At 44.2% G+C, this 26989-nt stretch overlaps 1 long non-coding RNA gene across 3 annotated transcripts in view; it reads left to right on the top strand.

The window, feature by feature from the left end:
• The window catches only part of LOC139040031 (uncharacterized), a 38187-nt gene extending 23177 nt beyond the window's left edge, over positions 1-15010 (top strand). The window contains exons 3-4 of one of the 3 annotated variants that reach the window (XR_011493719.1): positions 6304-6484; positions 9228-15010. This is a non-coding gene — a long non-coding RNA (uncharacterized lncRNA). Of the gene's footprint in view, positions 1-2765; positions 3047-6303; positions 8394-9227 lie in introns of those variants that run through there. The other 2 variants (XR_011493720.1, XR_011493718.1) reach the window with 2 other exon arrangements.
• Positions 15011-26989: the final 11979 nt, after the last annotated feature.

Below are 26989 nucleotides of genomic sequence, written 5' to 3'. Positions count from 1 at the left end.
GGGCCCGAAGCACACTCTCTTATCTCAAGATGAGTAATCTTACCAATTAAAATTCTTGATTTCTCATCTGCATAACTTTCTCACACTGAGGTGGTTGAGAGGAATGTTGGCTATCCAACATTCTGTCCCTCTAGATCACTTTCTGTCTTCTTCCATCCAAATCTCGCCTTCTTAAACACTCAATGTAAGCAAAACCAGAAAAGGACCAGAGCATCCAGTGTCTTGATACCATCATCATCATGATCATCATGAAACACTTACATAACACCTGTTCTTCTCGGGACCCTTACAGTACACAGACGTGTAAGAAGCACTTCCTGCCCCGGAGGTGTCCCTAATAGTGTGTGACTATAGGGCACACATATATTGGCATAAAAGGAAAAAATAAATAGATTTCAGGAGAATGTTATGAGAGGTGTCCTCTCAACGAAGCAGGCAATAAATACTGCAGGAGTTCAGGAAAGAGAGACACCGCAGAGCCTGGGGAATCCAAAAATGATCTCAGTAAAGAGGTGAGACTTGGGAGATGGCAGGAGTGAGATTAAGAGAGAGAAGGACATTCATTCTTCCAAGCAGAAGCATGTGAACAAAGATGGAAAGAGGAAGGAACTAGACCTGTCTGAGGCCACTCAATGGACCAGAGCTTGATGCCCAAGGTTTGTTTCACCTGCAGGGCAAGGACTGCCTTCTTTCTACTCGTGCTGTATAGCGTCCAGGCCATTTGGTGTCTCTGGGGAATATTGAATCACGATGTCTGGGCCTCTGTTATGGAAACAAAATTTTACCATTTGTCTCCTGCCCAGTTTCTAACAACAGTGTGAGTTTACAGCTTGGAAAAGATTGAGAACTGTATTTATTTTAACTTACTTAATTCTGATAACACTAGCACATATTTTTCATCATTTAAAATTAATACATACAGTGGTATGTATGTATTACATACATGAAAACTCACTCTTTTCAGCAGACAGCCCTGCAAGTTTTAACAAATGCATACAGCCGTGTAACCACAACCACCATCAAGATATCAAACAGTTCTATCAGCCAGAACATTTCCCTGTGCCCTTAGCAGGAAACCCTTCTCCCTCACCTCCAGCTTCTGGTAGCTACAGATCTGTTTTCTGTCCCTACAATTTTGCCTTTCCTCGGATGTCATATAAATGGAATCACACATCCTTTTGAGCCTGGCTTCTTTCACTTAATGTATTTGAGATTCGTCTCTGTTGTTGCATTTATCGGTAGTTGATTATTGTTTGTTGCTGGGTAGTATTCCATCCTATAGATGTACCAGAGTGTTTATCCATACAAAAGCTGAAGGACATTTGACTTGTTCCTACTTTTTGGGCAATTACAAATAAAACTGCTATAAACATTCACATACAGGTATTTGTGGGAATGTAGTTTTCACTTCACTTGCATAAATACTTAGGAATGGGACTGCTGAGTCATATAGTAGCATATGTTTAGTGTTATAAGAAACTGCCAAACTTTTCCAAAGTGGCTGTACTATTTTGCATTCCCACCAGCAGTGTATAAGACTTCCAGTTTCTCTGCATCCTTGTCAACACTTGATACTGTGATTTTTTTTTTAACACAGCCATTCTTATAGATGCGGGGCAATATCTCATTTTAGCTTTAGCTTGCATTTCTCTAATTACTAATGATATTGTGCATCTTTCCAGCACACTGGTAGGTTTTTTGTTTTTTTGTGTGTTTTTTGAGGAAGATTAGCCCTGAGCTAACATCTGCTGCCAATCCTTCTCTTTTTGCTGAGGAAGACTGGCCCCCACAACAATGAGTTATCCATCCCAAAATGTCAACAGTGCTGAGGTTGAGAAATTGTACTAGAGTGTTGTCAGAAAGATTCCAACATAGGCCACCCTGGAGATTATGGGAGCTCTTTATGCTATATTACATTTCACTAAATAAAAATGAACTTAGAAAACCATTTTCCAGTTGATCTTAAACCTTGTTTTAACTGCCAGTCTGCCCTGGGGGTCATGTTTCACGGCCCTCGGCTTGTTACTTCCCATGGCAAGCTTTCTCTCAGGTTTAGACGCACGCTCTGCTAACTTATGTGTCTGCCCTTCCTCTGACCTGAATAAACGTCAAATCATTGAGGTTTTCCTTTGCGATGGAGTTCATTTTAGCGGTGAGACTTTGTATTATCAAACTTTGGCCCAAAGTAAGTTACGTTTGCCTTGTAAATCCTTGAAAATGGTTATAATTTATTACCAAAAAGGCAAGTCACTTACTCTTTCTGTGTGTCAGTTCCTCTGCCGTGAAATAAGAGAACCAGAGAGGCAGCTCATTGCCGAGGGCCCTTCGAGCTCTCCTGTGCTTTGATTCCTATCGGAGACTCTTGGGTGCCACTGCCATCCAGCAGCACCATGAAATCATTCATGTACCATTTGTAGGCACCAAAGGTATACATTGATTTGACAACCCTTGCCTCCAAGCACCTCCCAAAAGATAATTAACAGATATACAAGACTACGTGATTGGTCCAGCACGAGTTTGGCTTCCTTTAAAGACTCCTTGTAGATCCTAGTCGTTTTTAGATTTGGGTTTTTATTTAAGTTCAGAAGCAGAGCCGTTTCCAGTCCGTGTTTGCGATCCCGGAAGTTCATATGGTATAGAACGGGTATAGAAAGATCAGAGAGGCAGAAAGGCAAAGACCGGCAACTGCTATCGCCAAATACTGCTCTCAAATTTTTATCTCATTTTTCTTACCACTAATGCAAAACAATAACTTCCTTCAACAGGTACATATTGTGTGTCTACTCTGTTCTCAGCACTGTGCCGGAGAGTTAAGTAGACACTAAAGAAGATTAAGATATGGCACCTTTCCTTCCACAATCTGTCTTGACACAGGGAAAGACTGGACCATCACCCTCAAATCATTAGCAGGAAATACAAAGCCTGGACTGTCAGCTCCTCGGAGATTTGTGTCCCCAGAGCTGACAGCGGCCCGGACCAGGCCCTAAGGAAATATTTCATTGATGAAGTGATGGAGTACCAAGCAGTCCTTCTCAAATTATCTCTGGTAAAGGACCATTTTTTAAATTTCCAATCCATTAGAGACCATTGCATTAGTAAAATGTGATAAAAATGTGCTTGATGTCACAACAATGCCAAGTTGTTACGCAAGTTTTTAAATGCTTTATCGTAATCCTAATCCTGTGAAAACCACAGAAACAAAGCACCCCATAGACCAGCACTGGTCCCCAGACCACACTTTGGCAATAAGAGGAAGAGAGAAAAGAGTGACTGAATGATCGAGGGTGCGTGAACCCACAGTTCACATTGATTTCATCCACTAAGTCTGGGATTTGATGCAAGTAAGAAATTGAAACGATCAGAATGACTTCCCATCCTCAAAACCCACCCAGACTTGAATTGTTTCCCCAAATCCTCCTTCTCCCAAATCTGTCTTCTCTTTGGGCATTGGATAGGGGCAGAAATAAAAGTAAAAAAGGAAGAGAGGCAGATGTGGGACTCTGGGGTGGCGATCCCCATTCAGAGTCAATTGACAGAGAGGTGTTCCCAGGCCCACCCAGGCTCTCCCTCACCTCAGCTCACTCAGGCTACCTTGCATTTATTCACTTCGTGGACTTCAATCACACTCAGCTGTGAGCTGAGATTTGTAGACTGTAGCTTCTCACGCCTCCCAGATTAGTCACTGGGCAGGACCCGTCGTACAACATCACGGTCAAGCCACTCTCTGAAGACATTCCAGCCACTGACCTACAACCTAATGCTTCTCTAATTAGTGTTTCTAGCTCACTGAAGCATCCAGTTACGGCGATCAAAGACGCCTCTCCTTCCCTTCCATCTCGCCCACGGCCCCTGCCAGCCGCAGTCACCGTAAGGTGGCTGTGACTTTCCTTTCCTCTCAGTCTGGCCAACTGCAAACCAGTGACCTAGAGAGGAGTCCCCGCCTCCCATTAGCAGCCCCGGGCATTCAGCTCTCTGCGGAAAGCTTTTTATTTTAAGAGCTGGAGCAAACTGTCATTGTAATAACTCTTCCACAACTCAGGATGAAACTTCATCACAAAACCAAGCGCCTGCTGGAAAAGGAAAGCAACAAGAGGTCAGTGTTCTGAACTTTATGGCCGCCCAGCTTTGGATTCGGCCATCTCCACCCAGCTGCTGAGAAAAAATGACGTGTGAAAAGTCTTCTGTCTGTCCCAATACTTTTGTGGATGGTGCCGAATATTTTGCAGGACATGGTAACAGAAACACATTCTGCTGCTAAGTGAGGCGTCATCGAAACTGTTGTCATGAAAGGATACAAAAAAGAAATATGCATCAGACTTAGCTCATCGAGGGGATGTTCAGAGTGATCCTATCAGCACTGCATCTTTTCAATTACTCAAGAAGTCAGGAAATTAATTTGACCTGGAAACAACCAGAAGCAACCAAACTTCGTGCTTCCTGACACTTTGACATAAAACTTTGAGTAAACAATATTAAAGTTGAATGATATTATTTTGAGAAACAGTTACTGGAATTGCCTCTCAGCTGTTCTTCCCACCTTCAGTCTCTTCTGACGTCTATCTACCCTGCATATTAAATTAATCTTCCCCAATACTCCCCTCATATTCCTCTTTTGCTCATGAATCTACAATGGCAGCCAATCACTTATCTCAAAGAGCCATTGCCTTGTAGAGCAGAAGGAATCTCAACCATTTCATCCAGTTTCCTTATTTGCAAGGTGGTGAAGTGAACGTCCAGAAAAGGTGATTTACTCGTAGTCACTCAGCTAGTAATTGACAGAAATAAGAACTGAAACTTCAAATCCAGGGCATGGCGGTATTTTTTTTTTTTTTTTTTTGCCTTAATTCCTTTGAAAAACTTTCAAAGCACAATTTGACCCCACGTTCCTAGAGAGTTCCCAGCTCAGCCTCACTGCTGTGCACAGACCTTACTCTTTGCTTAGGCTGGACCTTCAGCCAGAAGGTGCCCTCCCTCCATCCCTGTGCTCTTTCCACCACGCTTCTCCATGAAGCCCAGCCCCAGGTCTCTACTCCTCCTTTCTGGCTCCTCTCGTACTCATTGGCTATACTTTGTGGTTTAGCACTCAATCACATACCATTTTGTTCATTAAGTGTTCCTTGGATCTTTTCTTCTTAATTAACATCACAGAGTCTTGGGAAATTAGAGATGAAAAGTATCTAAAAGTCATCCAATTGGACACCATACCTGTACCGCATTGCTGACCAACTCTTTCGGAACACTGCGAAGAAGGAGAAAATTAATACCTGACCCCAAACTGCTCATTTCAAGTTAGACAATTCTATTTGTCAGAAAGCCCCTCCTTATGCTGAGACAAAAATCTCCTTCCCACCCATCTCCACCAAAATTGACCCTATTTCTGTTCCCCGGGATGACACAAAGTAAATATAACCCCTCTTCCATATAGCATCTTGTCAGATATTTAAAGACAATTTTTATGCATCCTCTCTTCTCCTAGCCCTCTCCCTTCCCCAGGGGTCTCTCTTCCAGTCCAAATAACCCCATTCATCCCATTCTGCCCATGACGTGGTCTTGAGCATGCTGCTCACAATGCTCTTAAATTGTCATCAAAAAGATTTGAACACAATATCAGAAAATAGGAAGTTAGAAAATAGTCTTTTGATGGCCTAATAGAGTGGCCCAATCACCACCTTTGTTCTGAAAAGCTACACCTCTACTAATGTGTCCTGCAACCTCACCAGCTTTCTGAAGCCCACATCACACTGTGGCTCCACAGTGAGCTTGTGAAAACTATGATTTAGGGGCTGGCCCGGTGGCACAGCGGTTAAGTTTGCATGTTCCACTTCGGCAGCAGGGGGTTCACCGATTCAGATCCCAGGTATGGACCTATGCACCGCTTGTCAAGCCATGCTGTGGCAGGCATCTCACATATCAAGGAGAGGAAGACAGGCACAGGTGTTAGCTCAGGGCCAGCTTTCCTCAGCAAAAAGAGGAGGAATGGCAGCAGATGTTAGCTCAGGGGTAATCTTCCTCAAAACAAAAACAAAAACAAAAACTATGATTTATTATCAGGGCACATCTTCTCTCTTTAGTATACGTGCAGGTAGATTTTCAGATTTTTGCAGACTGTTGCATTTATTCTTGTTAAAATCATCTCTTCCTTCTTTCATTGAATAAGTCATTATTGAATTTCTTGGCATCCTGTGAGAAACAAAGGATCAGACACTGGTCCTTCATCAAAAGGTATTTATAGTAGGTAAGGTAAGACACCCATAAATAACTTTATTCTAAGATAAACAATAATGTACTTTTAATGAATTTCAGTTATGGAACCATGGGAGTTCAGAGAAGAGGAAACTGCTCCCATCCAGGGGGAGAGAAGACAGAAGGCTTCGTGGAGCTTTGACTATGCCAAAGTGTTGGGAAGGAAATTCTCTGTGACTGGAACAGGATGGACAGAGATACAGAGGCAAGAGATCAAAGAATAGAAATGTAAACACAGAGGGTAAGAGTAGAAATCGTGAGTTTCACTGACACCTCTGATTCCAGACCCATCTCACAGGGCGCTTCCTTGCTTTCCCCCATTCTATCTTTGCACATCTCTTCCTCACAGTGAGGACTTTGGCTCCCAAAATATTGACACATTTACTCATATGCTCATTTCTACAACATTCATCGCCACACCTATGTCACTACAAAAAACAAATCTACCAAAAAGAATTCAAGATTTGTTGACAGTTCTTTTTTTTTCCCCCTAGACTGAGGGTACATGGTCAAAGAACTATATTCAAAAATTGCCCTGATAATTCTCGCCCTCCCCCACCTCTATTCAGCATGGCTGTGCTAGTCCTTTGAAATACAGATGGTTCCTTGGTTTCTATTTGCGTTCAGTTTCGGGTTTTTTCCTCTTATTTTTCTTGATTTGACTTTATTTTCCTAACATAGTGCTTGACCGGTACTCATGTGCTTGACCAGAGACTTTATTTTATGCCTGTATTCTCTGGTAGCTTACCACACCTGGCAAACTAGACCATTCATAATAAGCAGTTGTTTTTTGATTCACTCATTACTGAATAGATAGTTAGAAATTGTGTATAAATCAGAGATACCCAGTGTTGAAGGGGGTCTTAAATTGAACCTTCAGAGCTCATGTAAGCTCAAGCCTTTGATGTCCAATTATGGTAAAGTCTGATATGCCCAAAAAGTCTCAAGCTAACCAAGGGGGTACACCCAGATGGCAGCCCTTGGATGCCCCAAAGGAAGGTACTCCATCTGGGATGCCATTCAGTGGTACCCTGGGGAAACATGTCCTGGGGCTTTGTCCTTGATGTCATAGTAGCTGTTGAAAGATTTTTAGAAGCAGCACCTGCTGAATAAACGACCCCAAATGAGTGCTGCTTCTTCCACTATGGGCAAGGCTGCAGGAAAGAAGAAAAGCTTAATCTTCCTCGGAGGTTTGGACAGATCTGTGAACACGCTGCATTTCTTGGGTGCAAATAGGGCACCTGTTTTTGAGAAACCTGGCAAATGAATTGCAGCCAGACTGGCCTCTCCCGGGAGAAGAGATAAGAAAGATGTGATCCTTTAAATAAATCATTATGAAAAAAAGGGCTCTAGTTAACAGGGATCTATTTGTTTCATTTTAAAATTATACTTATCAATCACTATAAATGTGATGATTAACCAATTATTTCAATAATTGGCTCTAACATGCAACACAGGACCAAAAGACAAACTACTTGTGTGAGTGCTGCCAAAGACTAACTTCAAAATTACAAAGCTCTTTTTTTCCCAAGAAATTCAGTGGCAGGTTCATACATTAAGCATGATTTTCCTCCTTTCCTCTCCACGGGAAGGGGGAAAACATGTGCAGGTTTATTGGTAGCATCTAGAAGTGTGCTTTGCTGAGTGCCTCATACCAGCAGTGCCTGGTGGGAACCCACAGACCGACTCAGCCCAGCAGCCTGGAGGCTCCTGTGACATGAATCCTTTGGTAATTCAGCTGGTAGCCAGGCTTTTCCCCAAAGCCCTCAAACCATCTCACTGGAGAGCAGAATGCAGGAAGGGACCTGAGTAAACTTCTCTCGTTTGAAGGTTGAAAACACATTTCTGACCATGGGATGCAATTAGAGGGAAAACAGAACTCGTCAATATCATCCATTTTTACCTAAACCTGGTGATATAAGAGAAGATCTCCAGTCTAGAGATAAACTTGAGTCATAGACAGATTAAATGCCTAGCCCTAACTTTTCCATCCTATTTCTCATTCTGGACCTCCTTCAATAAAAGCTACAGGAGGATTCATTTATTGATCACATAGTATGTGCAGAGCAAAGTGCCATATGCAAACGTAATGAGACATTTGACATAGTGTGTCAGTTACCTGTTGCCACATAATAAACCACCTGAAACTGAGTGGCTAAAAACAACCACCATTTTATTTGCTCCGGATTCTGCGGGTCAGCAGTTTGAGCTAGGCTTAGCCGGTGGCTCTTCAGCTGGTCTGGCCTAGAGTCATTCATGCTGCTGAAGTCATCTATCTGGCATGCAGCTGTGGCTGGGTGGTCTAAGACAGCCTCACACGCATATCTGGAGGTTGGTGTTGGCTGTCAACTGGGTCACGTGTCTCTAACAGGCGAGCCTGGGTTTCTTCACACGGAGGCAACATTCTGAAAGTGTTGGTACACAAACACTTTTCAAGCTTCTTATGTCATATTTGTTGATATCCCGTTGGCCAAAGCAAGTCCTACAGACAAACCGAGAGTCACTGTGGGAGGAGACCACCAAGGGTGGGGAGGGGGAATTCACTAAGGACCATTACTGGGATAATCTGCCACACGTGGTCATGTAAGGAAAGAGACTATACCCATTAAAATCAAAACCTCAGTACAAGCCTTACTAGGGCTTCTCAAGACTCCAGGCCAGGACTCTTTCTCTACCCTACTCCACTGTCCTCACCAGTCTGCCTCCGCTGCCTGATTAATGTGCCAATCCCATCAGGCTCTGGTAGACTCAGGGATCTACAAGACTTCGAGACCTCGTCTCCAAGACTCTTAGTCTCTCAGCCTAGCACCCATTTTGATCCTGGTCAGCCAAATCTCTTTTTCTTATTTTGTTTTAACTAGCTTAAAAATATAGAAAAATAAAATACATACTTAGTTTTTTTTTAAAAAAAAAACCTAACTAGCACATAACAATAAAAATGAAAAGGAGTTCTTCAACCCTGTCCACACAATCGTCTCTTCTAGGTTTTTCTTCAGAAGACATGCCAGCATTATCTGAACTCCCAAGTCCTTCTCATTTCCCACTCAGGACTTTCAAGCTACAGGAATTCCTCGGGTCTGCAAAAGCGGGCAGGGCTCGAGTGGGTCTTCCAGCCTCCACAGATGTCCTGCAATCTCCTGGGTACTCCCTCCCGGGCAGCTGCTAAGTCTGCATTTGTTAACCTCAGAACTCTTGAGCAGGGGGTCCCCTCCATCCTCCCGGAGCTTATCCTCGGGGAGCTGGTGACGAGACCTCCCTGCAGGGGCCGGTGCAGCACTGAGCGAGGCTTCCATGCTCGTGTGAGAGCAGGCACGAGTAATTCAGTGGGAGACCCAGAGCTCCAGCAGCCAGGAGGTTTCAAAGGTGTTACACGGGGAGCATCACCGAGTCCCTGTCTCTGCCTCCCAGGCATACATCTTCATCTCAGATTCCAATTAGAAATTTATTTTCTCCAGCAAATACCACAGTTAACGCACTCCATTGGCATAATATACGCACACTATAAAGAGCTAAATGTTGTACCCCAGAGCAGGTAGACACGGGACGGAACACACACCCGGGGCAAGCAACAGGGACAGGCAGGCAGACACAGCGCTGGCCTCGGTGAGAAGACCGTACTTAAAAAGAACTGTGAATAAAGGCATCGGCAGAAACTGAGACTAGTAATGATGACCCTGGTGCTCAGACCAGCATGGGAGCTGCAGAAGAGGAGCAGCCGTGCCTGGACATAGGCAGAAGAGAAACCCAGACCGGAGCAAAATGAGCACTATTCTCTCAGCCACGCAAAGCCCAGAGTTTTCATCAACTCCCCTGTGCTCAGGAAATTAATACAATAATCATCGATATCAGAGTGCAGGCTACATATGCACATGAAATGCATATGCACAGTATAAATTACTCTTCAATTCATTGCATTCAACTGCAATTCGCATTTAATAACAGCGGTTTCCAGTTATTCTTATCAGATCTTTTTTACTGTCTCCCTAAAGCCCCAGATTAGAGAACTCTTGCAACTATTGTTAGAGGAAAACGTGTGGGCTATGCAGACACTCTCTGAATATTGCTGCCAAGGTGCTGATGGCTAGAGGGAGAAAGGCCCAGGCAAGCCTCTCTCTTTTTCGAATCTTGCTTTAATAAGGCTTTTTTTCTGCCAGTTCTTGGGACATGTCGTACTTCCTTGAAAGGTCTGAACTCACCCTTTCTAGGAAGATCCACATTCCTCCTCACCTCTTTTCTTAAACAATAGCAGTTCTGAGCATCTTTTCCCTGTCTCTTTTTGCTTCAATGCCACTTTCTCCTAATCCTCAATCTTGTTTTGAAATAATATTTATTGTTATTAAACTTGCCCCTTAATCTCTTTTTTATTCTTCCTCTGGGTTCTGGGAGAATTTCCCAATCTTATCTTCCCCTCCACTGATTTACGTTTCTGTGGTATCCGATGCCTCCATTGGGGTTTGCAATTTGGCAATCACATTTTCCATCTCCACACCGCCCCTCCTGCTCTCAGATGTCTCCTCCTCAAGATTGCTTTGACTGTTTCCCCAGAAGCAACGTTCTCTCGGATCTTACTGGGAACACAGATTAGACCATCTTTTGCACTGAGTTTATTTCATAGTTTATTTTGCATATTTGCTTGATTCCTCTGCTGGGTTCCCTTCGTTAGAACTGTGGGGTTCTCTGTGTCTCAAGCATTCTGTCTGAGCTGAGCCTTCCAGAGAGACATGGACGAGCTATTGGGAGTTGAGATACAATCTTTCAAAATGATGGAGCCTGATTGAATTTTTCACAAGTCAAAGGATTCACCTTGCTAGGTCAGAGGTCAGCAGCTTCCACAGAGAGTGTGGTGGGGATTGGCGAGAAAAGAAGGGAGGAAGGCGGCACCATGGCCCCTTGGGCAGAGGGTTTCTCCTACCTGCCAGAGACCCCTGTTCACGTTTACAGCCACACACGTGCTTTGCCGGATGCAACTGTCCTCCGAGCAGGCAGCCCGGATTCCCCGACTTTGCCTGGCGCCTCTGTCTACTCCAAGTGCTGCAGCTGGAAAGAATTGCTCCCCTAAGATTCTAGGAGCTGGGAGAATCTCAGTGTTTCTCTCCCTCCCTCGCCTGCCCCCACTGCCCCACATGCTCAACTCCAGCCCTGACCCTCAAATTTGGTGGACGTGTGTGAGGATCTAAGACTCTTCCGCTTCCTAGAGAAGTGGTACCTTTACATGCGTGTGTAATGAGATGGAGGTGGGGGGTATCGTAGTTACCAGAATTCCTTTCAGGGAGAGCACTGTATTTGAGAGAGAGAATTCGACAGGCTGCTTGGTAGAGTGGATGAGACTCCAAAGGTATATTCTTATTACTAAAGGTGATTGCTTGACTGTAGACCATGAGACAGGATGGGGAATTTGTTTTGTTCCTGAGAAGTAACAGAGAGCGAAAAAGAGAAAGAAAGAGAGGAAAAGGAGAAAGGGAAGTCATAGAGACAGCAAAACCCCATGCACTGTGTGATGTCGCCAGTGCCCTGATCTTCACATCTTCAGTTAAGGCAGTTTCTCAATGTCAACACCGTTGACATTTGGGGCTGGATAATTCCTTGCCTTGGGCGCTGTCCTGTGCACTATAGCATCCCTAGCCTGTACTCACTAGATGCCAGTAGCACTTCCCCTCCAGTTGTGACAACCGAAAATGTCTCCAGACACTGCCAGATGTTCCCTGGGAGGCAAAATTGCCCCAGTGAAGAACCGCTGAGTTAAGACCACTAATCTCATTAAGTGCCTGGTCTGAATGAATTTTTTGGGAAAAGCATTGAAGGCTTTGAGTTTCTGACCAGCCTGATATGGGGCCAAGCAGAGACAGCATGAGGGGTAGGGGGCCCAGAAGCAGATGGCTGGTGAGAATAGAAACCACAGGAATTCACACATAGGATGGGTCGGACTTTGAAGTTTTATGGGCTGTGGGCTCTGGGGGTGGTGAGTTTGCCTGATGTCTGTGTTACTGAGTCAGTCCCAGATCAGATCATCCCTTCCTTTAATCTGGTTGGGTCTGAGCTGTAGATGACAGAAATTCCTCTGTGTTCCTGGTACATGGTAGTCAGTCTTCCTTAGTCTCCAGCTCAAAGACTGGCTGTTCCTGTTTCTTTGGTGGGAATCCGGGAGAGACCTAGGAGTCGTCCCACCCAGAAGTTGTCCTGTTAACCGAGTCTCCATGCCAGTTTTGAGTCTCCTCCAATAGGCGAGACACCAGTGGACATTTATGTTGACACGAATGGGGAGTGTCTCGTGCAGGAAGATGGGCATGGCTGATAGTCACACTGAAGGACCTCAGGACAGTGTTTTTCAAGCTCAAGTGGAGTAATGTTTTTTGGTGGCTTCCTTCAAGACAGATGTGTCCTGAAATCTTGTGTGGCCAACTGCTTGCTTTTTTTAATTTAATTTAATTTAATTTTTTGTCTGGGCTAATCAATGCCTAACTCCTAGGGATTTAGGGCTTCTGTCCACTTCCCACCAGCCTCTGCTCCCTTTTCCCACGGGAGAATTCCGACTGGTTTGTTCTGCAAGGCGCCCACCTACTTTTCTTCAGTAAGCACCATGATCTCGTTTTCCAAAATTTTCCAAAATCACTTCCTTCTCTTCTGCCAGATTACTATTCTCTACAAGATTCCTACCACATAGGTGGATTACCTGTTAATTTAAATCAAGTCAGCAAATACATGTTGGAGGGTTGGAACAGAATGATGAGGACCTGGAAATCATGACTCCACCATTTATCAAGCAATTATTGTGTGCTCTCCAATACTTTAGGGAATTAATTGAATAGCAAAATCCCATTTTAAAGATTAGGAAACTGAGGATTAGAAAGCTTAAGTAACGTGCCTGTTATCACAGTGTTAGTGACTCTACAATCTGCCTGTAAACCCTTTCTCCTTACTGTATTGTAAAATGACAAAAAAGAGGAGAGAGCATCTGATAAAATTTTGTGGTTTTGGTCAAAGTTAGCATACATTTATTGAAGGAGAGTTCACTTTTTTTTTTTGAGGAAGATTAGCCCTGAGCTAACTACTGCCAATCCTCCTGTTTTTGGGAGGAAGCCTGGCCCTGATCTAATGCCCATCTTCCTCTACTTTATATGTGGGACGCCTACCACAGCATAGCATGCCAAGCAGTGCCATGTCCGCACCCTGGATCAGAACCAGCAAACTCCGGGCCAACGAGAAGCAGAACGTGTGCACTTAACCGCTGCGCCACCAGGCCAGCCCCAGGAGTTCACTTTTAAAAACAGGGTTGTAATCTTTGAAATTCTAGCCTTTAGATAGATTCCTAAAGGTGGAATTTGGGGTCAAAGGTAATGAACATATTTTCAAGGCTCATGTTATATATTACCAAAGTCCCTTCTTTTCAAATCTTTGCCCCTTTGACAGGTGAAAATATGCTATCTTTTCATTTTATTTGCATTCTTTCTTTATCGCTAAGATTGAACATTCTTTTACATTTATTGGGTGACTGCACTTCTCTTCATGTCCTTTGTCTATTTTTTTTTGGTGCACTTTTTGCTTAATATTTTATAAAGTTTGCTTGTAAAGTAAGGCTATTAACCCTTTATCATAGTGCTAAAATATTTTTGCTAAGTTGTCATTTGCCTGTTTATTGTTAGTGTTTCTTTAGCCACATAAGAATTTCTTTTATTGTATTGAAACATCTAATTTTTTTCATAGTAACTTATTCTATTGATATGATACTTAGAAAGTGCTGAATTTTGATGTTTTCTTCTGCTTTTTAAAAGGCTTCTTGCCTTCCTTTTATGCTGATCACCTGTAATGTATTTCAATATTTTGGGTGAAGCTGTAATTTCAATCTTTTACAAATGTAAACCAATTTTTCTACCACTATTGGAATAACCCAAATCTTCTGCCATTAATTCCTTTATGACTCTTAAATATTTAAATGTTCTGGAGTCTCTTTCTGGTTACCTATTGCGTTCCGTCTATCCATTTACCAGTTCTTACGCCCAGAGCACTGTGTTTTAAAGTAGCTTTCCAATCTCCTTTAATATTTAAGGCTCCTTTCTCTTCCCATTACCCTTTCCCAAAACTTTCTTAGCTCTGTTGGCATGTTTATTTTTTCAATGAAGTTTAATCATTATGCCTTTTTTTTAAGAGAAGCAAAATCTCGTTGTTATTTCCATGGAGGGTGGTGGGGCTGGTCGCCTGCAGTTCCCCCAGCCTGCCTCTGGGCCTTTTAACCCTCTCTGTCCTTGCCTGGAATGCCCTTCCCTCCCCACCCCACTTCATCTCCTGGGTAACTCAGGCCACCAGATTAATTGTCCAGTTGTTTGTCTGTCCGTCCCACGTCACCCCCTCCCTGCCTCCACGCCCTCTACACTGTAAGCTTCTCAGGAGCAGAGCTAGACTCTTGTTCTGACGTTCTGTACGGCAGTCTGCCTTCCAGCACAAAGTGTTGAATAAAAGAAAAGGTGGAAATAGAGCCAAGTGGAGATGGACGTGGGCGGTGAGCTTCAGCCTTGATCTTGAGGAGGCCTCTGGGTGCTTAGCTGGGCCGTCCTGAACTCAGCACCCCAAGGCCCCTTCCTGATCTCCACAGTCTCTTCAAAAGACTTCCATCAAATCTACACCTCATTCCAGCCTTCTGCAGAACTGCTGGAACACAACCCACGTTGAAGGAATGTCATGACAAGATTTCTGTTAAGAACCCAAGTCAAAGAACCGAATTTTAATTTTGACAGCACAAAGTGTGAATAAACATTACCATGCTTTATTGCTCTAAATCTGTTGCTAAATTCCTTGCTTCTCTACGAGTCAGAAGCCCAATAAACAACTTCTGCAGTGTTCCAATAACTACTTTGTCATTCCAGATACTCTGAATGATTCAGTCTTTCTGCTGATTCCAACCACAGAAGTACTTTCTGTCAAAAGCATTAAACCTGAAAATCCATAACTCCCAGGGTCATTGGAAGCAGTTGGGAAAATAAGAAATGCTTGAAGTGATATCTGGAGCTGAAACTGGCTGCAATAGGACTTGGGAGGTAGCATCTTTCGATTTGGTGAGAACGAACTCGAGCTGGGTGTTGTATTTCCCTATCTATCCTTATGTAGCTTCTGATTTCAAAGACGTAGAGAAGGTCTTGCTCTTGAAATGGAGTGACTGTCTCACTGGGAACACTTTGCACTTGAAATAGAAAGGGTGCTATATTTCTCTCTAACTATGCTCTCAACCAAAGATGCTTAATTTGTCTTGGGTAAGCAACCATCACCCCTTCTAAATCTGCACTCACAACCTGCGTTAGAAAATAAGTGATGGGATAGTCCCTCATTCGTGTGTAGGTGTGTTAAGCTTTCAAATCTGTACCAAGATATTATGAACAGGCTACTCCATGCTCTGGCCCTATATATAGGCAGAGGAGCAGGGCACTGCCTGAGGGGTAGGACTGAGAACGCTGCTTACATTTATCGCCCAAGCCCACACGCCCACACCCAACTGTCACAGAGCCCAAAATTCATACCATTACAGTTACTACTTTTGGTTGAGGCAGAGGGCTTCAAGAAAACCCTTGTTTAAATATAAATGTAACAGGCAAGAATTGTTCCATGACACTCCATTGCAAGTAGCGTCACATTTCTTTATTTTTCTATTGCAAATAAAAAAGGGTTGCATGCCTTATAAAGAAAAGGATAGGGAAAGGGAAATAGTGACTTTACAGTGGTGAGAACTGGCAGCCACCACCTTCACCAAATGATGAGGGCTGACATGATCCGTGATGTCACGTGCGTGCCACGGACCTTTGGACAGGATGCGATGTGACGTGATGAGAAGACAATTCACCCTTGTGGTATTCTTCCCCAAATCCGATAACCCCAGTCTAATCATGAGAAAAATACCTGACAAACTCCATTTGAGAGACAGTCTACAGGATAGCTAGCGAGTACTCCTTAAGACTGTCAACATCATGAAAAACTAAGAAAGACTGAGAAACCGTCACAGACCAGAGGAGACTGGAGATATGTGATGATTAAATGTAATATAGCACCCTGGATTGAATCCTGGAAGAGAAAGAGGACATTAGGGGAAAAACTCATGACATCCAAGTAACGTTTGGAGTTTAGTTAACATAACATACCAATCAATGATGGTGTCTGAGTTTTGACAAATGTACCATGGAAATGTGACATGTTCACAATGGGGCAAATTGGGAGAAGCGTAGACATGCACTCTCTTTACTACCTTTCAACATTTTGGTAAATCTAAAATTATTCCAAAATAAGTTTTTTTAAGGGTCAGGGAAAAGTCCAATATCCATTATATTCTTTGGGGCTCCCACTCCCATTCCTGGACTGTACAAGAACCCTGGGAACTTAGTCGTGCCCTAAACAATTCTCTAAGTCTGGGGTCAATACTCAGCTGGTTCACCTTACATCGCCTTCGGTACTTGTGCGTTCAGTCCCCTGCTGTCTGTCCAGTACTGAGCCTCACTTGCTCCATGAGCCCAGACCAGCCTGGTCCGGGTACTGGCAGGCAATTAATGCTGAGTGCACCACTCCTTGCATGCCAGGCTCAGTACCAGGGACACTTGTCTTGGCTGTTAGAGGCCTACACTTCAGGATCTGATCCTCACTGGCCTCCAGGGAACTAGCCTTTGTCCAAGGTGTTAGCTTTCACAAGATGGTGCCTGCCAGCTGGGGCAGGTCTTCACCATTTCAGAACCTCACCTCCTTCCATTTGGCCAGCCTTGGGGCTCCACCCCCTTTACCCTCCCCTTCAATCCACAGAGCCCTTGTCATTCCAGTGGGTTGAGTTCTGTCTCCTGCAGGAACCTAGACTGTTAAAAACAAAGGCATCTAATGTTCCCCTGAGAATGGAGAAGTCCAGATATCCAGGACGCAGGATCTGGCTCCTTTCTTGGGAGAAGAAGGAAAAAATACCTCTCATTCTTTCCTGATGAGCTTACAGCTGAGAAAAAAAGTAGGCATAGTTAATTCTCAAGCTAGTTATTCTGCCACATTAAATGTTCAACACATGGCCTTGCACCATTAACACGTGGAGGGTGACACATGACACAGTAATGGGAAGAAGTGGCACCAGGCCCTGTACTGCCTCCATTCCCAAGAGGGAGATGAGAACAAAAGATGGAAGAGTCTTGACCATAAATAGTCAGCCAGGAGCCCTTGCCAAGGACGTCAACTGGAATAGCCAATAGAGGGTCCTTTACTATCTTGAGAGACTCCAAGGAGACCACTCTACATAAAAATAAAGTTTGCTGTCTCTGCAGGAAAAGAGCCTTGCAATGTATGTGAGAATTTTCTTTCTTGATATGAGTCTAGACTATATTGTCCCTTGAGGCTTAATATTTGTCCCTCCTCTGGAGATATGTGTGAGTGTGCTCTAACTGGTCAAGCAGTCAAAGAATCAGGAGTGCCTGCCATGCTCATGGCAGAAATGGGGACAAGGAGATCTAGCCCAGAGGACTCAGTTACTATGGGGTCTGGACCACCTCTTCTGACATCACTGACCATCGAGCCTCTGAAGTCCAAGGTACCATTCCAGACAGACAACTCCAACCTGAGCACAAGCAACTGGGGCACAGTTTGTGTCTATTTAGGGGGGATAGTTCCAGAGCATGAACCCCCGTGGATAAGGTTGAGTCTCCCAAAAGAGGTGGAGGGAGATTCACAGTGAGATCTTTAGAGAAGGAAAAACAAACCTGAGGACCAGAGGTGCCTGGTTAGGATTTGGGGGCATGCCGGTAAGATGGTGGCCACTGCGGCCAGTTTATAGAGGATGCAGAAGTTTGTCCAATGTGAGAAGAGGTCACAGGGCAAGTGGCAATCTCTTTGTCCAGAAAGAAGGCAGTGGAATATTTCCAAGAACAGTTCTAGAATTGATTTGTGGAATTGTTGCTGGCTGCATAGCCTCCAAGCTTCATTCCCTAGCCCTCCTGGGATTCTAGAAGTCATCTAATTCACTTTAATAAATCCCTTTCTGCTTTATGGGGCCAGACTTGATCTCTGCTATTTGTCATTAAGAACCCTGATGGACACATGTTAACTCCTTTAATCCTGAATTCACATAGATAAATGTCACATGGAAGTGATTCCCTTGCACATGAAACAGTAAATTAAAAGGATGTCATGGAATCAGGCTGCTGTTTAGGGAAAGAGATTAAAAATGTGTTTTTGTTTCCTTCTTCCATAACACATATTAAATAACCCCATCTTACATTACTTCTGAGCCTCAGAGACTCAAAAACCACCAATAAGCATACGAGGGTTTGTGAGTTAATTATAACAGCCTTTGCTCGGTTTGGCTTGTGGTTTTCCTCTTATAATGAAATGTTGAGAATGGGGGAGGTGAGCTCTGTCGTGTACTGCTGCTAATGGTTTTAACCAAAGATCTAAGGCTGTTTGATATTTTTGGCTTCCTCATTCCCATTTCCAGTCCCCTTTTAGAAACAAAGCAAGATTGAAGTCCAAAGAAAAGGAGTCTCTCAGCTACAAAAGAGTCTTTTGGTCCAAGGTAAAAAGTTAAATTCCTGAGGTCTGTCTTCTTCCCACTCTTTTGAGTGTGCTTCTTTCATGCAGCAAGCTGTGCTCTCCTGATGCTCTTTTTTTTTTCCTTCCTGCCTTCGTACTGGAGGCTAGTTTCTGCTTCAATTATCACAGGATTTGTTTGGAGGCTGTGGTCTTCTCATTCTTGACAATCTTCCTGCATGATGAGACTTCAAACTCGGGACTTGGCACCACAGAGAAATCAAGATGTCACTGCTTTGCTCTTGGATACCCAAGGAGGGGATAGCCGTATTCCCCGTCTTGCCCACACCCTGTCATATGAAGTAGAACCCAACAGACTAGGGGTTCCCATAGCTGAGATTGGAGACTCCAGCTTTGAAGTTTCAAACTTCAAGACAGAGATGAAAGGTGCATGACAATATCTTTCCCCTCTAGGAACAAAAGGCACCCTTCAGCACAGCTTTTACTAACAGTAAAAAATACCAACACTACTTTCTTTATTCAAGGACAGGTGCAAGCTTTTCTGGCTTCTGTGCACTCCTCTGTGTGTGTGTGTGTGTGTCTCACTGGTCCTTGTTTTTCATAAACCCAGGTTTGTCTCACTGTATCAGATATTTAGCCTTTAAGAGTGACAAAATCTGAATTTTTTTCCAGCCTGCGTTTACCCCTTGTCACCCCAGTCGCAAACCCAGGGTGACCTCCAGGTTCTTCTAAAACTCCACATCCTCAGTAGCCTTTGGTGACTGATGAAGGAAGAGGCAGGGGGAAGTTGTGGAAGGCAAGAGACATTTTCGGTGAAGTTCCCCATAAGCTGTATAGAAAGACAAATTAGGAGTCTTCTCTTGATTTATGAAATTTCCTATAAAATTCATCCAGCCAACGTGCCAACTTGCATCATCTGTAGATAACGGATCACACTGACCCAGTGCTTGGCAGAGTAGGTGTGAAATCAATGGTGATGAATAAATAGATGAGTAAACGATTTGCATCATCACTCTGGGCTCAAATTCCTAAGAAGACATGATCTTTAGAAGCACATTTGCCACTCCATCTTTTCATGGAGAAGTTGGCCTATAATCTTGGGTGTATACAGAGAACGCGACTTTCACACAGGCCTGTAAGATACATTTTTCTAAGCTGCCTAGCCCACTCCTGTAGGATAACTTGCTTTTGTATAGCATTTGACACCCTCCAAAGTCCCTTTCCTTACTTTATCTCACTTGAGTTCAAAAACAAGGAAGGAGGAAGTTTTATTCCACTCCTACCAGTGAGGATACTGGGGCTCTGTTATGGGCTGAATTGTGTCCCCCAAAATTCACGTGCTGAAGCTCTGCCCCCAGGATGTCAGAATGTGACTGTATTTGGAGATAGGGTCTTTAACTAAGTTCAAACCGGGTCATCAGGGTGGCCCTAATCCAATATGATTAGTGTCATCATACAAAGAGGATATTAGCACAGAGAGAGAGAGACATCAGGCATGTGCATGCACAGAGACGACCACATGAGGACACAAGAAGGCAGCTATCTACAAGCCAAGGGGAGAGATCTCAGGAAAAAACCAAACCTTCCGACACCTTGATCGTTGATTTCCAGGCTCCAGGAATGTGAGAAAATAAATTTCTGTTGTTTAAGCTGCCCAGTCTGTGGTGGGTTGCTATGACGGCCCCAGGCAAGGAATGCAGGCTCAAAGAGGTTAACACCCAGGAAGAGGCAGAGGGACGTTTAGCCCATAGGCCCCGATGTGAAAATCCTGTATCAAATAAAACAATTTACTCACAGGGAAAAACCCCTTGCTTCCCAGCTGCTAATGCATAATGGGCCTCTGATTTACTTACTACTTCCTCACCCGAGGGGTAATACATACACAGACACAAAACAATATTTCTTTCATTTCAGATGACTTTTTGTTCAATTAGTATGTATAGCAAAATGTCCCTTTAATCCTAGGCAGCACTGGAAAATAATTCAGGGTCCCCTGTCCCCTCCCTTATTCCCCCCACAAGAAAGCTAAAACATCCCTCTTTATCTCTCCTTGTTTGTCCAATATTCATATTTCCTATTTGAGCAACACAGAGAATGACAAAGATTCTGAGAAAAATTAGACTTCTTCAGTTAGTCCTAATTCCAGTTAAAACAGCCCCTTGGCCCTGACGCGTTGTCTTTGGGGATAACTGAAGAGCGCTGCCCCCTGCCCAAGCCAGAAGGGACTGCTCACTTAGAGGGGGCCACTTGCACTTCTCTTGCTGCTTTCCCGGCCTCCCGGCTCCCTCTGAGAGGCTCGAGCAGCGCCCTTTAATGCTCTGCCATTCTGAAACAGAACCGAAACTTGGGCGCCAGCAATGTTTTGCAACAGGACCCGGTTCCTCTTTTCCTCCCTGCCTCCAGAGGAGACCCTCACTGGAGCTTCCACTGGGCCTGGCCTCTGGGGAAATCTCTCAAGGCAGAGGGAACAAGAGCCTCTCAGCCACAAAGGCGGCTCTGGAAAGGGTGGCCCAGGAGCCAAGCTCTATTCTGGGCAGAACACTCCCCTGCTGAAAGGGCTGGAAACACATCTGTCACTGCTGGGGAGTGAGGGGGGCGGAGGACGGAGGCCGCTGACTTTCCCCACAGGCAGAGATCAGGCACTACCTGGTTAAAATAGTAACTGCGGAAAGTGACAGTGACATAATCCATGTGTGTAGCCACCGCCAGGGCGGTCACATTCCGAGTTCTCCAGCCACGCTCTGGCTAAGGACTGCCCTGGATGATGATTTTGCACACTGCCCAGCCCCAGGACCAAAACCTAAGTGTTTTGAGAATTTGTATTCCTGGTCATTAATTTAAGTACTATATATTAACTGGATTGGTTAAAAATATGCCTTTGTGTTTTCATTATTATCATCTTTGTAGTTTTCAGGATGATCATTAGATCCTTATCAATACATGCACAATTGGCAAGGATTCCAGTTGCGCCAATCAACGCCAACCTCAATCTGTGATCTTCATGCCAAGTGGAGAAGATGGTGTCCCACCCAGACTGCGACACAGGGGCTCGGGGGATGTGTGAATCTTAGACGTGTCAGGCTGTAAGTGATTCAGCTCTTCCCTCTCTTCCAGCCGCCTTTCAAGTAAAGCAAAGTTCAGTCTGCTGATCCTCAAGCATCATAAAATGAGGTGTGGAGACCCCGGGGTGGTGAGTGAGTGACCATCTTCTAAACAGCCATCCCAGAAGGATGCACTCGCTACTGGTTCCCAATATAGCACAACAGCATCCTTAATAGGGAAAACCATGTTTTTCACTCACCATGAAAAGCAAGCTTGCAAATTTCTAGATATGCCCCAGTATTATTATCAAAACCCCAGAAATGCACCTAGCTACAACAGCAACTACCCTACACCAAATGGAAATGGCTCCTTGAGAAAAATTCCCCGAATATTAAACCAGAAACCCTCTGGGACCAGAGAAACAGAAATGAGCGTGGTTTTCCCTGCTAGAGAGAAAACCCCTGAGAAGAGGCGAGGTTCCCAGGGGCAGGCAGAAGCCTGCTCGGCCTCCGCGGGGGCTGCTGGGGGCCCCCGGCCAAAGGGTGAGATGGGGCTTTGCGTCCAGAGAGGCAGGATGGCAGAGGCGCGGACGTTGGGCTCCAGAAGGGAAAAGAAGGGCAAGGCAGTGGTTCGAGCCAGGGGGAATTTGCGAGTGATGCTCTGGGAAGAGCGGGGACTGGCAGCCGCGGGCAGAATGAAGTGGCTGGAAACTCCTGAGCTGTTCCCGGCTGGCTCTCTACTTCCATGGCACCTTTCAAAGCCCTGCCTCGACACTTGGACAAAGAGATGAGACGGCTCAGGAACGAGGGTGCGGCTCCTCCTCCGCCTTTGAGCTCTGCACAGCCTTCGCGCTCCGCCTCCGCCGCCCCTGCCCGTGGGCAGGCTCCGCTCGCCCGGCTTTCTTTGATTCATGGATGGCCGCGCTTCCAGTAACTCTTTAGAGGAAGCCAGAGGCGCCGAGCGCTCAGCTCCCGGCTTGCGGGAGTGCAGGGTTTCTTTAAAGAAGGAAATGATTGTGTTGACTTAATTTGGAAGCTCCCGAATTTAATTTGCCCTTAATTTGAAAGCTGGGTTTTCTCTCCCACTTTCTTCCCAAAGCCAAGAAACAGACCCTCTTCTGGAAAGTTCTGCTCACGGAGGAAGCATATGGCCACCGTGGCAAACGCTGACGGAGGGTCTGGATGGATAGAAAATGTTTTGCTAACGTCTCAGCTAACACCCAAGGCTAGTGGCTCATCAGTAAGAGAACGGGCCTGTGTCAGAGATGGAGACCCTGAGGGATCCGGGACACGTGGAGAGCTATTAACTGACAGTGCTTGAGGCACAGGTGGGAGGAAGGGGTCCCCCAAGAGGACACACTCTCGGTTCCCACCTCCCAACCCAGCTCCCTGTCGCCTCGATAAGGTGTCCTTTCAGACTGTAAGGTCCTCATCGTCTCTCTTTACATGAATCCTTTTCAGGCCACACACGCTGCTGTCATCTCAGCTGGCCCTGCTCCAATCTTCAGTCAGCATCTGCCATGTGGGAATAGAAGGGGAGGACTTGATTCTTAAAATGGCCTCAATTAGCTACCTTTGATTTTTCTCCGGAAATTAGAACTAATTGGGTGGTTATAAATGACAGTGGGAAAGTTTTGTTGTTGTTAGCAAATCATACTGAATATAATAAAATTCTAAATCATAAAGCAGAACCTGTTGGATTTCTGCTTCATGAGGTGATGACATGACATGAAAGCAGCTCTTTTTCAAGGAGGCTGTTTCCCCTCTGCTTACAAGGCTGCTTGATCAATCTCATCCTGAACTCCCTCCAGACAGGATATAGCTGAGCCAGAGCTCAGAAGTAAAAAGAGCTCCTTTCAGCTCTGGCTCAGACCCTTATCTTTTAAATGATGAAAAATAAAACCCATTGATTAAATCACTCAAGTTTAATCCAAACTAGCCTCCCAAATTTTGGAATGTTAGAAACTGTACTCAATATCCAAAAAGAACGATTTCTGAGATTAAGAAGTTGAAGATTTAGAAAGCAACAGAGTTGTTTGCCCCTCCTCAGAGTGGGTAGGCTGAGAAGTGGATCTGCCCGATGTAAGGAAGTGTGATGGCTTCACAGCCAATGGACTCATCTTCTCGAAGAGGTGTCCTGTAAGGCACCTGCAAGGCTTTTGCCCTTTCTCCTGAATGTCTAGCTCTTGGAGACTTGGAAATAAAATTTTCAAAGGTTGGGAAGCTTCTGATATTTTCTGCTGAGGGATTCAGGTAACAGTAGCCTCTCACTCATGATATGCTAGATTATGCTAGCTCCCCCCATGCAGGGGCTGAGGACGTGGAAAGACGAGGACTAAAAGCCCAAGTTACCAGAAGGGCTCTCAGCATCCCACAGCCAGGACGCCCACCAGGGGTGAGAGGGCCAGACAGCTGCACCCCTCCTCGTCTGGGACGACTGGCTGCTTTCATAACATTCCCCTGCCACCTAGTGGCATTTAGAGCCCGAACTTAAGTCCCACAGAACTTTCTAGGAGTTCCTGTGTCAGGGAGGACTAACCTGCGAGACATATGAATGATCTTTATTTTTTACTCAAACACATTTCAAAAAATCCCTCATGAGGCTCATCAGATCAGTGAGAACTGACTTCAGGTCTGTGTTGGTGTGTTGGGGTGATGAGCTGAAACCACTTTACCATGGCCATTTGGTCTGACAACTTGTAGCAGGTGACAGTTTATTTCTTCATAATAATGTGATCCACAGCACAAAAACTACACACACACACGCGCGTGCGCGCTCAAGTGCACGAATCCTTGTTATCTTTATCACTGGAGACAAGGAGTTCCACAGACACTCCATGAGTACGTCTTTAGTACCTGAGCAGCTTTTGGAATTCTTTCACAAAGATAAGGCCAAGTCTTTCATTACGTCATGCCATTTGCATGACTGCTGTTTTTGGCCTAGTGCCTATGACCCGGAACTGTTCTCAAGCCTGGAAGAGCCATGTTTAAGGCTGGTGTTCTGAACGCTGCCATTATGACAGCTGACACTTATTCAGTGCTCGTATTATGTGATGGAGTACATACCATGCTCTAATGTGCTCCATGTTCTTTATCTCATTTGAATCTCACAACAATAGGCACCTGCGATCACCATCATTCTGTATATGAGGAAACTGAGGCACAAAATATCAAGCAGTTTGATCAAGTGATCAAGCCCAGGTGGTCTGATTCCAGAATGTACCCTCTAGCCCTTTGGCCACAGTTTCCTTGAAGTTCGTATCATATCCCCACCATTTGAATTTTGGGTGTTGCAAAAGTTCTTCTGTCTAACTTTTCGGGCAGATCAACTTGCTTGATTAGTAGTCCAAGCTCGTCCCCACGCATAAATACGAGACCTCTCAGCATCGAACTCCAGCCTTGTTCCAGGAGGTGGGTGTCGTATTTGCATTGCGTATCACATGTGTCAAGGACTCCTTAGCACGAAAGCAGAGGCCTGGAAGTGAATTACACAACTCGAAGACTGTAGCACATTCCAGACTAGCAAATCTCAGTTAAGATTTCCCAGAATCATTCCAGGGGAAGAACTCGTCAGTGACAGATGGTGAGAAGAAGTGAAAAGAGCCCAGATCCAAAGTCAGACACTGGGCCCCTTGTATGCAGTCAAACGAATTAGAAACCTAACTTTATTAATGACTATAAATCATTCTTTTGACAAAACTGAAAAATATAGAAATAAACACTGAAACTTAAAATCTTAAGCAAAGTGTGAAAGCATAAAAATAATACTTCAATTTTCAGATTTTCAAGCGAGCATAGAATGGTCTTTTAATGATTTGACATAAACTAAATCATTCGGTTTTGTGCCTTTCCATTTTTAAAGCCACTTGAGGTTTTAAGGCTTAGCGTTGCCAACTCTGTTAGATCTTCTTGTCATTCCGGGGTGCTCTGTAAATCATTTTAAATTAGTTTTCATTTAGAGGAAAGTACACTCTGCTGAGGATAGAGTGATGAGAATGATCAAAATTAATAATATTAAGGGGAACGTACCCCAGAAAAACTTGTACTCGTGTCACTTGCGGTTGTTTAAAGTTTTTTTTTCAATTTTCCTTTTTAGTGATTATGTACAAGGCAGTAATTGGTATGCCCATATGATTAATTCTGTAAGTCTCTATGTGACTATTTCTTGGTATCTCCTATGTACCTTTCACAACAGACATTTGATCCACGTCAATTAATTGGACTAGAATAAGAAATGTCAATAAGTGAGTAACTGTACGTGGTCTTGAAATCTTGAGTCTATCTAAGCAATATTTTTTTTTTGACAATATGTAATGGAACTTTAAAATAGTAATCCTTTCCCACCCAATGAATGTGGAAGTTCGAGAGCTTTCTCATTGATTCTTGGCAAATCCATCCACCAAGGTAGTTAATGCAAAAATCTTTTCTATATCATTGCATTTTTAGCAAAATTTCTGCCAAGGGAGCTTTTCAGTACAGGCAACAAAAATTTTAAAAATATAGAAATATATTTATAAGCAGAAGATATATTTAAAAAGATAATTTGAAGCAGTCCTCAGACAACATTGCTGTCTACTACGTATTAAAACACGATGACAACGTTCTGCCGCCTTTCAGCTAAAATGTGGCCCAATATTAAAGGACAGTCCACTGCCAGGACAGTCCTTGTCTTTGCTGAAGGCAGTGTCCACTGCTGTATCCTGCTAGCTGATAAACTGGCAAAGAGCAGAAAGCTTTCCTAGAAAGTCTAACACATTGGCAAGAAATGCATCCCATTTTTGTGTATTATAACAATCCAAGCATGGTATATTCTTTCTCAATAACCTGCAGAGTAAATTGTGTCTTGGGCTGCACAAATTAATCTGAACTACCCAGGGAAAATGTGACCAGTACAGAGATCTGCTGTGATATTGTTTATATGCCCACGTTAATTTTTCTTTGCCACTGTGTAACATGGTCTTGCAACTGCTTAGACAAATAGTTGTTAAGAGAACACTGAACAATTTATAACTCATTCATTTATTGGATAAGTGGTGGCTGTGCCTTCTCTTTGTGTCTGGACTGTGTTAGGGCAGAGGAACCTGGTGACTAGGAATTTGGTGTCCTAGCTGAGAGCATAACCTCTCAAGTCAAATGGCCCGGATACAAATTCTGACTCTGCCACTTACTAGGTGACCTCAAGCACGTTGTTTACCTTGCTTAGCTTGTTGATCTTT

The sequence above is a fragment of the Equus asinus genome, chromosome 2 (assembly GCF_041296235.1).
Source record: "Equus asinus isolate D_3611 breed Donkey chromosome 2, EquAss-T2T_v2, whole genome shotgun sequence".
Lineage (NCBI taxonomy): Eukaryota > Metazoa > Chordata > Mammalia > Perissodactyla > Equidae > Equus > Equus asinus.
This window is presented reverse-complemented; position numbering and strand designations above follow the sequence as displayed.